Source organism: Alligator mississippiensis, chromosome 1, assembly GCF_030867095.1.
Source record: "Alligator mississippiensis isolate rAllMis1 chromosome 1, rAllMis1, whole genome shotgun sequence".
In the NCBI taxonomy this organism is placed as follows: Eukaryota; Metazoa; Chordata; order Crocodylia; family Alligatoridae; genus Alligator; species Alligator mississippiensis.
This window is the reverse complement of record NC_081824.1, coordinates 101,198,273-101,214,858: the sequence shown is the minus strand read 5'-3', so window position 1 is coordinate 101,214,858 and position 16,586 is coordinate 101,198,273. Positions and strand designations below refer to the sequence as shown.

At 41.3% G+C, this 16,586-nt stretch overlaps 1 protein-coding gene and 1 long non-coding RNA gene across 5 annotated transcripts in view; one reads left to right on the top strand and one right to left on the bottom strand.

Moving 5' to 3' along the window:
• LOC102565708 (dermatan-sulfate epimerase) overlaps positions 1–16,586 on the bottom strand; it is a 342,822-nt gene that overhangs the window by 218,430 nt on the left and 107,806 nt on the right. The gene's annotated exons all lie outside the window — the stretch shown is intronic.
• The window catches only part of LOC132252347 (uncharacterized), a 117,036-nt gene that overhangs the window by 92,585 nt on the left and 7,865 nt on the right, over positions 1–16,586 (top strand). Inside the window, exon 4 of one of the 2 annotated variants that reach the window (XR_009464245.1) lies at positions 13,698–14,019. The exons of the other annotated variant lie outside the window; for it this stretch is intronic. This is a non-coding gene — a long non-coding RNA (uncharacterized LOC132252347). Of the gene's footprint in view, positions 1–13,697; positions 14,020–16,586 lie in introns of those variants that run through there. 2 annotated transcript variants of the gene reach the window in all.

The following is a 16,586-nucleotide window of genomic DNA, read 5'->3' as shown; positions in this document are numbered from 1 at the left end:
ACTGCCTAGCTGCCACGTGCATGTGTGTGTGTGCGCAAACATGCATATGGTGACTCCTGCCCCCTGTATCCCGCACCCTCCAGCATCAAGAAGCCCCTTGCATGCTGGAACTCTGCCAGCCTGAAAGGGGAAACCCATGGTTTTCTGCATTTTCTCCATGAAAATCCATAATTTTTTCCTTTAAAGAAGAAAATCCACATTCTTCTCTGCTAAAGAAGAAAATCCAGTTCTCTCTGTTAAAAGAGAAAATCCATGTTTTTCTGCAGGAAATGGAAAATTCAGATCCCTGGTAATGACATTGTTCCAGTTCCTGTAAATAAAACTGTCACTTTCTTTTGGCCTCTCTATTATGCCTTGTTTTCTGCCCTGCAAACTATAAATCTGTCATAAAAATATACTTATCCTCTTTATCTCAGCTGCTTACTGTGCATATTCCAGGTAGGCACTGAGTCGGTAGATTGCATCAGCAGGCAAATCTAGAGGGTGTCACATAAGACAGAAGCCACTTACCAAAACTTATTTTACTTCAAAACTTTAATATTTAATTTGTATTGTCTTAATATGCAGGGTTTTTAACTCAACTCCCAAAGAGTTAACTAAGTGGAGGTTTGCTTTTTCAGGCATGCTCTAATTTAGCATTCTTAGTCCACTAAGCTTTTACTGCAGTCATTGTCATCCACAATATCTAACATGGCAACTATCACCTGTCAGCAGAATCATAGCAGGACAGCTCCAAAACCGGGGCAAATGCAAGCCACGGCATACCGCCAGGTTGCTATGGTGCTAATTGTGGCAATGCAATCATCTGTCCCCATGGTGGAGGATATTTTTGTGCTCCCCAACAAAGGTGGCACTGAGCAACGCTTCCCTGGTTGCCCCACTCAGTTACACCTGTCAGTGTATCTACAGTAACTATAATTCAAAAGGTCTCGGGTGTTCTCACTTTCTATACATCTTAAGGCAAGACATCAAGTTTCATATTCCAGGACAAGTACTTGAGAACTCTGCTGAAACTGGGTATTTTGAATCTTTTCAGAAAAAGTGGGTTTTTAAGGATCTGGCAGTATGTGTTAAATGGAAGAAGTGCCAGCCTGATTTCATAAACTCAATAACTTTTCCTTCCTTTCCTGTACCAATAAGTGCTTTGGAGGTCACTGAAATTAGAAAGCTTGTACTTCACCTGACCTCACTGGATAAACTTATTAGATGTCAGATCACTTCTCTTGCCCTTTTTAAACTCTAAGAAACAGACTGTTTGGCATCTACACATTCTGTTCAGCTCCAGCAGTGCTGTCACTGGCTCCTTCGTGGAACAATTCTTTCCAGCAGTTTCACATACCACATAGGTCTAGTAGCTCAACTGTCAAATTCCCAGAGACCACTGAATTTTTGGCTGCTTCACAAGTCTAAAATCTTTCCTGTTTGGTTTTATTCAAAGCCCAATAAAGAAAATAATTTGTGCAAAAACACAGGAGACTTGAAGGATTTCAACCCCGGGCGTTCTCCCCATTTCCCTTGAGCTCCCCCATTGTTTTTGTTTTCCTCCTCTCCGTTCAGTCCACTGTCTGTTATCTTTAGCTGTTTGCAAGTAAGAGTTTCCCTCTGGAATAGACATTAATGCTATTTATTGGCTTCTATACTGGAAATAAGTTGCATCCCAAATTATTGGACATATTTTGTGCTGTTTCTGTATTTATCAGCAAGGCAGTTCAAGTCATTTTCTAAAGCCTGATTGGAGTTATTAGGATAATATTCCTGTGTGAAGTTACTGATCAGGCTTCATTACAGATCCCATTGACAAATATCAGCCAAAATAATGATTAAATTTCTATAGCAATGACAACAAAGGTCAGAAAAATAAATCACATTCCACTATAAATGTTCAAGAAGCTTTAAAAAAAATAATGAATGGATCCAAAATTAATAGCATGCTTAAATCCTATTGATCAGGAGTGCCAAACATACAGGTCCTGGAGGGGACAGGTGCCAAAATTTGTGATATGGAGTCTAGTGTTGGATGAGCGTCAGCAGCATGAGACAAATGGGAGCGCTGCATTAAGTCCTCTGGCTCCCTGACACCAGTAACCCAAGAGCAACCACTTGTCCCTCTACATCTGGCCCACAACGGACTCCACAGTCCTGTCCTGCCCTGTGGGTGGGTGATTTTGACACCTTGAATATAGGTAGCCTTGGATTCCTTCCCGATTGTCTACTTTCTCTCAACTTTTCTAAAAGCAAGTAGTGGAAAAAGCAGTTCATATCTTTACTCTAAAATACAGCTACAGTAACAGAACCATCACCATTCCTGGATCTTATACCTGTACCTCCAGAAATGTTACATCTCTCATGCAGTGCACCAAATGGCCTGATTGAAAATATGTAGGAGAAACCAAACAACTGCATACCAGAATGAACGCACATTGAAAATCCAAAGAAAAAAAATACCCAATTACCTGTGGGTGCACACTTCTCACAAGACAACCACTCTCTCTCTCCAATCTCTCTAATCCTCAAAGGGAATTTACAAATACCTTTCATAGACAAGCCTACAAACTTCACTTCATAAATCTACTGAATATAAAAAATCATGGAGTAAAAACTGACATTGGATTAATGGGCTCAGACGAAAAACTGGCACATTATAACCTGCCTGCCATATAATAACCCCAGGTAACCTCTCTACATTTTACAAGCTACATTCTATCACCAGGTCAACAGTCTCCACTTTTCTCCCCATACCTATTTGTTTCGCACCTATTGTCTCCCATTGCCTCTGATCCTCACTGCCACACATTTACATTTTCACAGACCTTGCATTTTGCGTACTGGCTTCTACTCCATCCAGGAGAACACAAAACAACAGCAGACTCTCCCTGTGCCTAAAGAAAGGTGCTTGCACCTGAAAGCTTGTAAAGAACAATTTTTTCCAATTATTTAGTTAGTCTAGTAAAAGATATCACATTTAACCAAAGAACTTTCTCCAGCTACAGTAATAAAGCAGTTGGTTTTGTGAGTATTAAAGGGACTGAGCCTGAGCCTGCTACCTCAGTTTCCCCAAGTCCTGAATTATTATATTAATAATTTTTGTATACTTAATACTGTTTGTTTCCGTGTATATTTCAGATCAGGGTAGCAGTACCATTATATATTCACATTTTAAGAATTTAGTTAATTTGGCCTTAAAATTCATTCCAATGTACATTTAGCACACAAGAAACATTTTCCCCTTCAAAATAAGCAGCAAGTTACCTGCTTTCAAGTTACAAGAATTACTTAAAATGCTTGTAAACTAAGTACAGAGAGTTTCACAGAACCAATAATAACATTAGAATGATAAATATCAACGCCTACTGGCAATCACTGCTTATACTCTGATAAGATAAATAACTAGAACAAGGGTGTTCAATGTTTTTTAATAAATGTACCCCCGGTGGCCGGATGCAGAGTGGTGGGGGGGGGGGGGTGTTAATGCCATACATGAGCTGGGGCTGGCACGCGGCTGGATGCAGAGCGGTATCAGCGCAGGGTGGTTTATGGTGGTGGGGGGCCACCGTGTGCAAGCTGTCCTCCCCATCTGGCCAGCCAGGTGGCGCCTGTGTGGCTCACAGAGGGGAGCTGCTACCAACCCCCCCCCCCCCCCCCCGTTCCTGAGAGGCAGTGGTGCAGGTTGGTGGGTGGCGGCGCTCCGTCCCCACTGACCTGCGCGTACCCCCTAGAGCCTTCCCAAGTACACCCAGGAGTATGTGTACCCCCAATTGACAATCCCTGAACTAGAAGACTGGAGAGAGAAAGACTCTTTTGCAGGTCATATGGTCAAAAATGAGATATAGGGCAGCAAACCTTGGGCAGGCTTCTTTCCCCCTCCCTCCTCAAACAGTTTTCTTTTACAGGAGTGGTAAGAATCAGCTTCTTGGCTGGCAATAAATAGGCAACAAAGACTCAGGCCCCCAGAAAAGAGGCAAGAAAGAATGCCTGTTGTTTCACAGAAATCCAGTTTTCTGAACAGCTCAGATGTTGAACTAAAGTAAGGCCTGTCCAAATCATCTTTAATATGAAGTGTTATGGTAGCCAAGAATTGTGGTTATTCTCAGGATTTCATTTGAGGTCTGGGAAGTATCCTAGGAACACAAATATGAAAAACCATTGATGGCTTTCTTGATTTAAGCCTTGAAAAGAAAATCCTTAGGAACCCTGGTAAAGTAAAAAAAAAGATCCAAGTACTGAGAATAAACTTTTTTCCTGAAAGTAATGAATTCTACACCAACCACAAGCCACTTTCAGAGTGCTACTTGAGCCATGAATAAAAGCTCGTGTTCTTTTTTTACTCCTTCCCTCCTTTCGGTATTAGGAAATTTTGAAATAAATAAGTCAAGCACCCTTATTTTCTCCTTTGTAAAACATACAAATAGTATTGCCTTTTTTTCTTCAGAAGTGTTTTTTTTTGTCACTCCTACCCTTAGCAATTCAGAATTTGGGATCATAGCATTTCATTTCCCCCTACATAATAAAAATAAGTGTGTTTGAAGGAATAAAAGTAATTAGACTAATAGGTTAACAGGTAAAAGACACTTTTTGTAAATATACAGCAGAGGTACAAAATGTGTACATGCACCATTAAAACTATTAATAGTAGTTATTTTGTAACTATCCTTTCTTTGTCTTCTTTCCTAGGAGGAGGGTAATTTTGCTATGAATCCAATAAAGGATACACCTGTATTTTAAAGAATTCATAAGCCGACCCTGAAAAAACCTGAAGTATACATTGTCTCTCTAAAGATACCATTTTACATCATTCTCTGCGATGATCATTTTAGTGTGTAGTTCTTGCAACCCCAAGCCCTCCTCTCCTGTTCTTTTTTTTAACTTTAAAAGCAACTTCCAGGATGTATCTTTTTGAAAGCAATATTTTCCCTAAAAGAATTTTTTTTATTTGAACTTGTAGAACTTGTCATTAATTTCAGTAGCTGCTAAGATGCTCTATTGCACTTTCCTCTAGAAAATCCACTCAAGGGCACAGAACATCTGTATATTCTTTCTTTTGTTCCCTTCAAAGGAAAATAATTTAGAGGCCACACTGGAGGCCAAGAGAAATCTATGAGAAACAGGAGGGAATTCTGTCACTCTCCTTACTGACCTGGGAACCTCTGTCAGTTTTTCCAAGCTGAAGAGAAACAGAAGCTATGGGCCCAAGCTAACATTGTACAAATTCTTGGTCAGCTAAGCATAGATTCAGGGGACAGGGCAACATGCTGCGGAAAGCTAATGCTACATGGCTGCTCTCCCAAATTTCCACAGAGCTTTTCCATGAAGTTTTTTGCAATATGGAAAAATGAGAAAGACACTCTTCCGTATTTTTTCTACTTACCCCATCTCATTCCATAGATTCAGCTCAATCCTTCTATTTTTGTTTGCAAAGGAGAATAAGCATCTATAGTCTATTAGCAACTTTCCAAAACCTTACTAGCTTAACATTTGAATAATTTTCTCTCCTACCTAGTAAGCAGAGAGAGCTGCAAATTACTGGAAATTTTCCTTTGACTGAGGCACTGGTATGCTTCCAAATTTCTTTAAAATGTTAAATATATCCATAAAACATTTTGTTCAATCAATATATATATATAATGGCATTTCATTTTAATCGTGGATTTGGGGAGTTTTAATGAGAGAATTTGTGGTTTTTAAATCAGAGAATTTGCAGTTTTTAAACAGAGAAGACCAGGATCCTTGCCAGTAATAAAAGCTTTTAAAATGTACTGCAGAGCACCTTCTGCTACTCAACCAGCACAGCTGTTCCTTTTAGTTACATTTTGGTCCTGAAGAAACTCCGTGCTATAAAGAGCACCCACTCAAACCTTTAGACCACTTAGGCTTAGAGTCTAGATCATAGAAAAAATTATCCAAAAATTCTTAAGTGACTTAGGAGCTTTAATCTGATATCCAGGCAAGTGGATGAGAGCCAAACAACTGCAAAATCTGTTTTACTTTAACAGCACATAAAGTTTTAGAATCAAATCTGAAGAAGAGGATAATTAAATTCATGAAAGTAAGTAGAAAATAGGATAAAATAGAATATGGGTTCAAAGGCAGATCATGCTAGGCTTGATATCTTTCTTCAAGGACTGATTTTCCCAACAGAGGACTAAAGCATTTCTAATGTACACAGACATCTGTAAAATAGCTGGTGGGTTACCATGCAGGAAATTTCTAGTTAAGTTGCAGAAAAAAATTATAAAAAGAAGAAGATGGGTGTTCAAGAAACTGGGTAAAGGAAGATGACAATGAATCTCAGAATCATAGAAAGCTAGGGTTGGAAGGGACCTCAGGAGGTCATCTTGTCCAACCACCTGCTCAAAGCAGGACCAGCCCCAACTAGATCATCCCAGCCAAAGCTCTGTCTACCTGGGTCTTAAAAACCTCCAAGGAAGGAGCTTCTACCACCTCTCTAGGTAACCTGTTTCAGTGTTTTACTACCCTCCTAGTGAGAAAATTCTTCCCATTATTTAACCTAAACTTCCTTTGCTGCAACTTGAGACCATTGGCTCCTTGTCCTGTCATCTGCCACTGCTGAGAACAGTCCAGCTCCATTCTCTTTTGAACCCCCCTTCAGGTAGCTGAAGGCTGCTATTAATTCCCCTCTCAGTCTCCTCTTCTCTAGACTAAATAAGCCCAGTTCCCTCAGTCTTTCCTCATGTGTCATGTCCCCCAACCCCTTTGCCATTTTTGTTGCCCTCCACTGGACTCTTTCCAATTTTCCACATGCTTTCTGTAGTAAGGCAACTGTACTGGCAACACTCCTATCAATGCAGCCCAGTATGCATCCTTCTTAGCAACAAGGACACACTGCTGGCTCACATTCAGCTTATTTTCCACTGTACTCCCCAGGTCTTTTTCCGCAAAGCTTCTGCCCAGCCACTCAGCCCCCAGCCTGTACTGGTGCATGGGATTGTTCCATCCTAAGTGCAGGACTTTACATTTGTCCTTGTTGAACCTCATGAGATTCTTTTTTGCCCAATTCTCCAATTTGTCTAAGTCATTCTGAATCCTAGCCCTACCCTCCAGTGTATCTACTACTCCCCCCAGCTTGGTGTAACCTGCAAACTTGCTGAGGGTACACTCTATGCCATCTTCTAGGTCACTGGTGAAAACAGTGAACAAAACTGGCCCCAGGACTGACCCCTGGGGCACTGCACTTGATACCGGCTGCCAACTAGACATCAAGCCATCAATTACTACTTTGAGCCCAGTGCTTCAGCCAGTTTTCTATCCACCTTACAGTACATTCATCCAGTCCATACTTCCTTAGCTTGCCTGCGAGAATGTTGTGGGAGACTGTATCACAAGCCTTACTAAAATCAAGGTACACCACATTCACTGGTCCCTCTGCATCCAGAGAGCCAGTCATTTCATCACAGATGGCAATCAGATTGGTCAGGCATGACTTGCCCCTGGTGAATCCATGCTGACTGTTCCTAATCACCCTTTTCTCCTCCAAGTGCTTCAGGATGGATTCCTTGAGGATCTGCTCCATGATTTTTCCAAGGACTGAGCTGAGGTAGACTAGTTCCCTGGATCGTCCTTCTTCCCGTTCTTAAATATGGGCACTATGTTTGCCCTTTTCCAATCATCCCGGACCTCTCCTGATCACTGTGAATTTTCAAAGATGATGGCCAATGACTCTGCAATCACATCAGCCAACTCCCTCAACACCCTTGGGTGCATCCCATCCAGCCCCATGGACTTGTATATGTCCAGCTATTCTAAGTACTCCCTAATCTTTCATCACTGAGGGCCGCTCACCTCCTCCCCAAACTGTGCTGCCTGGTGCAGTAGTCTGGGAGCTGACCCTGCCTGTGAAGACTGAGGTAAAAAAGGCATTAAGCATGTCAGCCTTTTCTACATCCTCTGTCACAAAGTTGCCTCCCCCCATTCAGTAACACTTTCCCTGATCTTCCTCTTGCTACTGACATACTTGTAGAAACTCTTTTGTTATCCTTCACATCCCCTGCTAGCTGTAACTCCAACTGTGTTTTGGTCTTCCTGACTTCATCCCTGCATGCCCAAGCAATGCTCTTATATTCTTCCCTAATTATGGATTTTGTTGAAAAGTCAATGGATTGTGTCAAAAAGAGAACCATTGAGCTGAGGGGAGATTAGTAGTGGAATTTATCAAGAAATCATCTTTGGATTTATCTTATCTAATATTTTCCTTAATTACTTCAGCAGAAAATATAGGAGTGCATAAAATTTGCTAAGGACACAAAGTTGAGAGGTATTGACAATACAGAATGGGGAATGTCATACAAGCAGACCTAGATGACACTGAGCAGTGGAGTAGTAGAAAAACAGTATGGATTTTAATAGTACAAAATGCAAGTTCATGCACACAAGGACTAACAAGCATCTCTGCTGGAAATGACAGATAGGAAAAAAAGCTATGAAGGTATTAATCATGCACAGGATGACTATCAGCTACTGATGTGATTTATCTGCAATAACCATACATCCAAGAATCACATTTCTCAGATGAGATATTTTTTTAACAGAGGTAGACAGGACTTAATGCCATTTTACAAAGCACTGGTGAACTCTTACCTGGAATACTGTGCAGAGTTCTGTTCACCATTGTTCAACAAGCTAGAAAAGCCTGAGAAAGACTACTACAATGACCAGAAAAACAGATTCTATTTTATGAAAGTAAACAAGGATCTTGGGTTTTTAGCTTAGTAAAATGAAAGTTGACCCAGACTATGACTACTCTCTTTAAATACATCATAGAGGTAAACATTAGTGAGGAAGAAGAGATATTTAACCTATGGGACAAGGTTGGTGTAAGAAAGATGAGAGTAAACTGAACAAAAAAAATTGCTGGAGAATTCAGACATTTCTAACAATTAGATTAGAGCAAGTTTCTGGAACAGTCTTTGCAGTAGAAGTACCTAAGTAGAGTGGGATGCAATAAGTTCAGGAATGGGATTATAAAATGTGGCTGAGTTTGACAGCAGGGACTGGATACAAAGACCTCAAAAGTTCTTTCTAGTCTCAAACTCCTTTTTTTTTTTATAAAATGGGACTTAGGCACCTCAGAAAATGTTATCCTACACTTTTTGAGGTCCCACATCTTCAACACATTTCAAGTTGTTTTCCAAAACATCTCCTGTTATTTGTATCAATTTTCTGTTGGAATCCGATGGAAACAGCAGAATCCAAAATAGGAGGCCATGACTTCTGTTTTCCTTAAAGAGGAGACATTAATTGCATTATATATTTACATCTATCCATTTTTTTCAGAAAGAAAAAAGGAAAGAAAAAGGGATTCTAATAACTACCATTGCAAAATAGACTACTTTGACATTTAAATAATCAAATACCTTATTTCTTGGTAAACTTCATTTTAGAGAGATCAAACTGATCTTTTTTCTTTATTAATGGTTTCTTGTTTCTTTTCTCAAGCTTTTTTTGGCATATGCATATTGTTGGGCATTTTAAAGTCACTACTGGAACAATGAATCCTGAATATCATAATTAAAACAAATATTGGAATTTGCACTTTGTTTCAGAAAATGGCCATCTTTTTACGATTAAATCTGAAATAGAAGTTTTTAAGCCCATCATGAGACAAATACACATAATATCCGATGTCCTTATTTAAACTTGAGGCACATCTCAGTGAGTTCCAGCCAAGGATTAAGTTCATAAACTACCCAACATAACCACCACATGGTTATGTAGCATGTCCAATTTAAAGAAATTCAATATAAGTTAAGACTCTCCAGCTATGAATAATGAAGTTTTATTTCTCTAGTAATGATGCTTTGCTACATATTATTCAGAATTACAAAGCCACCCACTATTTATAAAATGTGGGACCAAGTTTCTATTATGATTGTGGCTTTCTAGAAAGTTTGTAAATTGGCTATGACATTAGTTTAGACATTACTGGATAAATATTCTTAGATGGGGAAAGTAAATCTACTTAAATCTATTTGGTTCAAGCATTTGGTCATTTAAAAAAGTGACAGATATGAAAACAAAATAAAATATTTGTGGCTGAACACACTTTATCTTTCTTCCTAATAATAAATGAAGTTCAACCATGATATGGATTACTACCTAATGAAAGGAAGGTAGCTACTAGGTGCATCTACATGTGCCTATTAATGCACAGCAATAAGCTCCAGAGTTTATCCAGGTGCACGTCTACATGTGCACCCAGGATCACAGCAGACTGAGCTGGGGCAGAGCAGCCCCCGCTGGCAGGGGGCCCTGACAGTCAGCCTGCTAGCCGGGGGCTGCTCCCCTCAGCTCAATGTGCTGTGGAGGGGCTGGCTGGGACACAAGGGTTTTTCATAGCAGGGCTAGCAAGCAGTAGGCCCCCACAATGAAGTACCCTCAATGAAGCTGCCCCAGCTGGCTCGTGCCCCAGCCAGCCGGGGCAGCATCTATAATTGCGAGCTGTGGCGTTTTTAGTATTTAAAAGCACTAATCTGCTGCAGAGTAAATTAATTTACTCCACTCTAAAAGGGGCATATGTGTAGGCACTGAGATGGTTCACTAGCAGATAATTTGTCAACCACACAGTAAGCGTCTCATGTAGAGGGGCCCACTGTAAATACAAGACAAAACTTTTTACTTATAGAGTACCCTTTACTTAATTCATCCCTTAATTCACTCATGCCCTTTGAGACAAATGTGAACACCATTTTACAGCAAAGGAAACTGAAGAACAGAGAAGATAAATGGTTTACCCAATGTCACAAAGCAAGCATACTCCAAAACCAAAAGCACACCTGATTCCCAGTATTATATTTTAGCCACTTGGTTCCCTAGAGAACACATTAAGATCAATTACTTTATTTAGAATAGGTTTTACTTTGCAACTAAGTACCTACTTGAATTCAAGCCACTAAATTTAAAAAAGAATATAAAAGTAGCACAAAATATTTTTAAATTCTTGTACTGACTGATTTTCAAAGCTAATGGACTGTAATACCTATGCTCCTTTACAATAAGCAAGAATAAAACATCCAGCATCCTATGCAGCTTTGAATATCTCAACCTAAAAGCGATTTATCTAATGTATGAGATGTGTATTATAACCCAAATCTGCCTTCAAAGATATTTAAATTTTTGTATCATTTACCAATTGTAAAGGCTATTTTACATGTGCATCTTAAATTCATTATTTTAACATTGTTATTCTACAGTATATTGCTATTTGGCAAAATAAGTATTTCATTAAGCTTATTCCATGATTCCATACAATTAAATCTGAATGTAATTGTTCCAGTTTTCACTTAGTTGAGGTACATTAACTTCTAACCTCTCTGTATTAGATGGTATACTGTGGCTGTATCCATCTGGCCGGCTGGCTCATATTACAGTACAAATTATTTCTTCCACATGGCAGGACTTCCACCATATTAAATACTCAACACTGCAGGCAGGCACTCTATGTTCCTTTGCCCTTAAGCACTGTTGCAATTTTTTCTATGCCATCCAGATGCAATTTTGGATATGTGGGTCAAATTTACAAATCCCCATGATTTCACATCCACCATACCATGATCCCTCTCCCCAGCACAACTGTCAAACTACTTCCAGATAACATGGATGACACAGTCCACCAAGCCATGAAACTAGTCCAGTGCTGAACAACCTTTTGGCCCTACAGGGCAGATAAGTGACAAGACCCTGGGGGTCCAACACTGCTCCTCCCTGCCCTGTGTGCTGGGATTGGACCCTGGGGGCCTGGCACAACTGTCTCCAATCCCCCACAGTGGGACTGTGTCTGGAGAGGCCAGCACAAATCCTCCCAAGCACTGTGCACTGGGACTGGGTCCCAAGGGGCCAGCACCATCCCCTTCCAGCCCCCATGCACTGGGATATGGCCCTAGGGCCTGGCATTGCCCCTGCACAGTGGAGTCAGACATCAGATCCAGCACACAGGGCTTGAGACTCCCCACAATATATAACAACAGGGAAACAGTGCCACTGCTCCCCTGCCACAAAATTTCCAGACTTGTAGGGAGCCTTACAAGCCAAGCTTCACTTGGTTTAGAAGCACATTTATGCATATAACACATATGTTGAACACTGGCACAGAACTGTGCCCCAGGTCTAGGACATACAACACTGACTGTAGAATTTCAGGATGACAAAGGGTACTTTTCTGAAGACCTGCACCAAGCTTACCCCAGAGCTTCAGGGTTAGCAAACCATCATGAGACCTTTCCTGAACTTTCAGCAACACATTCCATCACCATCTGGAAGCTTGCCTTTCCTGGTTACTAGTGGTCAGTGATTAACCAGTTTGGTGCAGATGATTGGCAGTTGGGCCTGTTATGGTGGACATATAGGTGTGATTGGTATCACACATCATCAGGGTTTCTAGTCCCCAGGTTTTCATGACTGGCACACATGGAGTTCCCTAATTGAATTTTTGTATTCTTTGCCCCAAACTAGGCCTCTCAATTAATAGAGGCTTCTCTATTGTGTTGTCAGACCTGCCTGACTACCATGTCAGGTTCACATTCATGTATAGCAGTAGCATCCAACCTTTTTGCCTGGTGAGCTGATGGGCAGTGCCTGATCTTTCCCCAAGCCAGATCCAGCTGGTAGTTTCAATCTGGTGCCTATGGCAGGAAGCAGCAGGAACCCATCCTGGGAGGGGGTGTGGCCCAGCCCTCTGGCAGGGAGGGAGAAGCGGTTGTGGTCCATCCCTGTGGAGGGAGACAGAAAGTCGGCAGGGCCCAGCAGTGATCCAGCCCTGCTGAGGGTGGGAATAGGATGTGGCCTGGCATATGGAATGTGGCCTGGCCCCAATAAAGGAGGAGAGAGAGGGCCTAGCTCCAACCTGGCCCTGCAGGGTGTGGGGAGGGAATTTGGAAGTTAGGGAGGGCAGTGGTGTTGCCTCTGCTCCCCCACTACCAAATTTCCTGAACCGTGGGGAATTGTCGGCCAGATGCCATGGTTCTGTGGGCTGCATCTGACTCCATGAGCTACATCTAGCCTGGAGGTTGAGCACCCCGATGTACATATAGAAATGTTCAAAATAGTGGGATCTTTCAGAACTTCTAGCCTGTCTTATTTAATTGGAAAAAAAGAAGAGAAAACAATAGACTTGTTCCACAGATGCCCCTGTAAACAATGGCTTGGCTTGCTGTCCCTCCTACCATTTTAGTCAAGTGTGTTTCTCTTGCACTATCCTGGCTTTCTAGATAACTGGGTCATAGAAAAGAACAGCTAGCTGTCATCTAAGCAGCCACAGGATGACACTGGAATGTGAATTTTGTGAGTGGAAGGGAAGATGGTAATGCCTCATGACATGTGCCTCGAATTATAACTGTATTCGGTGTTTTTTTACAACATCCATGAGAACTGGAGAGAGTGCCTCATTGAAAGAACTGGTCAAAAATGTTCAAGATTAAACACCATTTCATTGAAAAAACACTGGTTGATTCGTTGAAACTAAAATGTTTAATGTACATACGTGCCTAGGAGTCCTGGCTGGTAAAACTGACATTCTTATTAATAGCAGCCATAAAACTAGCAGGAATATCAATTTTGTTGAGCAGCTTCTGTGCTCAGGGATACTATTTCAACTAGAAACCACTATGTGTTTGTGTTATATGAATTAAGTTCTCTCTGAATTTCCAGTCTGTAGGTAATATCAAAATATTTTGGTTTTTGTTGGACAGTTCAGACTGAACAATTCAAACAAGAAGACCACAAACCCTGAAGCATCCTGCAAAACTGAAAGTCCTGCATGAGCCAAGTAGTTCTTTTGAGGACAGAGACCTTTTTGTTTTTCCAACTTTAAACTCAAATTCCAGTGGATTTGTGATTTTCTCTATTCTTTTAACTTTTTTATAGAATGGATTATGTAATATTTCAGTGACAACTAATGGAATATTTAAGAATGTGGAGTATGAGATTTAATGTATTAGATTTAATGTGATTCAGTTAATTTTATTTTCATGGATGTAATCAATTATTTCATAAAATAGCCTTGAAATATTTTATGGTTTGTCTTAACTTTAAACTTGGTTTACCTTTCTGAAGAATTTACATTGTAAAAACTTCTTTCTTGTTTGGAAAGTGTTTCTCTTCTGAAATTTGTATTTAATAAATTTTAAAAAATACTTGCACAATCGCCTCTCTAAGCTTTCCACAGCTGAAGCTCATGAGCTCGAATAGGAGCTATCCTTGGCGGAGATGACTGCTGCTGTTGAGAGCCTCATCACGAGGAAGACACCAGGTCTTGACAGATTATGCATCAAATTCTATACGATTTTTCAGCTCAGTCCAGACCTCCTGCACATCTTCCAAGAGAACCTCGAGGATGGGATCCTAGCAGTCAGCTACCAGTGAGCAGTCCTCAGGCTGCTGCCCGAGAGGAGATCTCAGTAACATTAAGAATTGATGATTGGCATTGCTCTTGTGTACCAATTATAAAATCCAGAGCAAATCCCTGGCCAACCAGCTCAATATGGTCATGGCCTTCGTCACAGGCCCAACCAGAGCTATTGCATACCCAGCAGAACCCTCCAGGGCAACATGTTTCTGCTCAGTGACCTACTGGCACCTGTGGAACTCTTTGGTCTGAACATCAGCTTTGCCTCCCAGGATCAAGAAAAAGGCTTTGACTGAGTCAACCATGACTTAGCCAGGGGTGGGCAGAATGCAGCCCATGGGCCAGATGTGGCCTGCCAGGCCATTCTAGCCTACCCACGGAGCCCCTAAAAAATTTGGAAAATTAATATTTATCTACCCAGGGCTGCCTGTCATGTGACCCTTGATGGCTTGCCAAAATTCAGTAAGCAGCCCTTCATACAAGATAATTGCTCGCCCCTAAGACTCTGGAAATCTTTAGTTCTGCATCCCTCTTCACTTCAGCCATCCAGCTCCTGTACCATAAGATCTCTCACATTCGGGAGGTGAAAGGAGCACTATGTACCCCATTCCCAGCATGCAGGAGCATCTGGCAGGGCTACCCCTCTCCAGAATGTTTTATGCTCTAACCACTGAGCCACTGTCTCGCACATCGTGGCAGCACCTATCAGGCCTGGTCTTCCCATCGGCTACAGCTCCAGCATCTGCTCTCCTCCACCCCCACAGTTAAAGTGAAAGCATATGCCAGTAATATGACAAATTTTGTGAGCAATGAGGTGATGTCCAGTCCCTGATTGAATATCAGCAGGCTTATGAGTACACCTCCTCAGCCAAAATTAACTTGAAAAAAGCAATACATTTCTCCTGGGCACCTGGGATGATACTTAGCCCCTCAGACACGCCTGGAGGCCTCTCCTGGTGCCACAATGGTTTCACAGCCCTGAGCATTTCCCTAGGCTGGCCAACCTAACTAGCAAAGAATTGGGAAGACCTCAGTAAGGAGAATGAGATACAAGTACAGCAGTGGCTCTAGTGCCTGCACCCATCAACAACCAAGCAGCTGCTACTCTGTGGCCCAGGTGTGCCACCCTGGACCTACCACTGACCCTGCTCAAAAAGCTTCAGATGCTCCTCATGGACTTCTTCTGGAAAAGGCACCTCTGGCTCCAGTGGGCAGTCAGGCTCCAGTGTAGCTCCAGTGAGCCCTGACCACCAGTGAGGGGGTCAAGGCCTGCTGAGCAGGGTGGCTGCCTTCTGTCTGCAAACCCTTCAGCACCTGCTCTTTGCTTTCCCTAGCAATGGCTGTCCTTTGCTTTTTTGTGTTGGGTGGGGGACCTCAACCTTGATTGGGAACTTTACCTCTTGGATCCTAATTGCCTTGAATCTTTTACTATGTGAAAAATCAGGTTCAAAGTTCTGAATAGTTTTTTTTTTATTTCTGTCTAAATGGCAGACAGCCCACATCACTGCAGTACCCAGATGTATTAGAAACACTAAAGTATTTATTGTCCCCTGTGATGCATACCTATAAGTAGCAACCTTCATTTTACATGTACAGAACTGAGATGCAATGATCTACTGACTTGCCTAATATAAGAGGAAGTCTGCAACAGGGATGGGAGTAGAACCTAAACTAATTCCCAGTCTGGACCTTGGATTCAGGAGAGCATTCCTATGAAGCTAACACATGATTAACTTCAGGCATGTCATTAAGTTCCATTGACCTCAAGGCCCAAATTGAAGCATGAGATTAAGTGCTTTCTGAATCAATGTTCCAGAGTTTTAACAACAAATCCATTCTTGTTTTAAACATTTTGTTGAAGGTCATTTTTAAAAAAGAGAATATGGAACCACAGTGATGAAATGTAAGCATTCTGACTAGTAAACATGATTGGAGAAAACAGTTTCATATAGTATATTTTGGCATGTATTTTCCAACAGTCAGAAAGATTTAAAATAGAAAATTCTGCTATTCTTAAATGGTAAAGGAAAACATTCCCAAGTGCATAAGCTTTCCTAGTTGTAGGACTAGAAGAAAAAATTCCCTATGTTATTACTGTACTCATTCAACAAGACATTTAAAACAAAGCAGACAGTTGGAAACATTTCATAATTTCATACTTCCTGACCACTATTTTATGCTGTCATTTCCTAGCTGAAAGCAAAGAGATGTTCCCATTTACCTAAGAATTAAT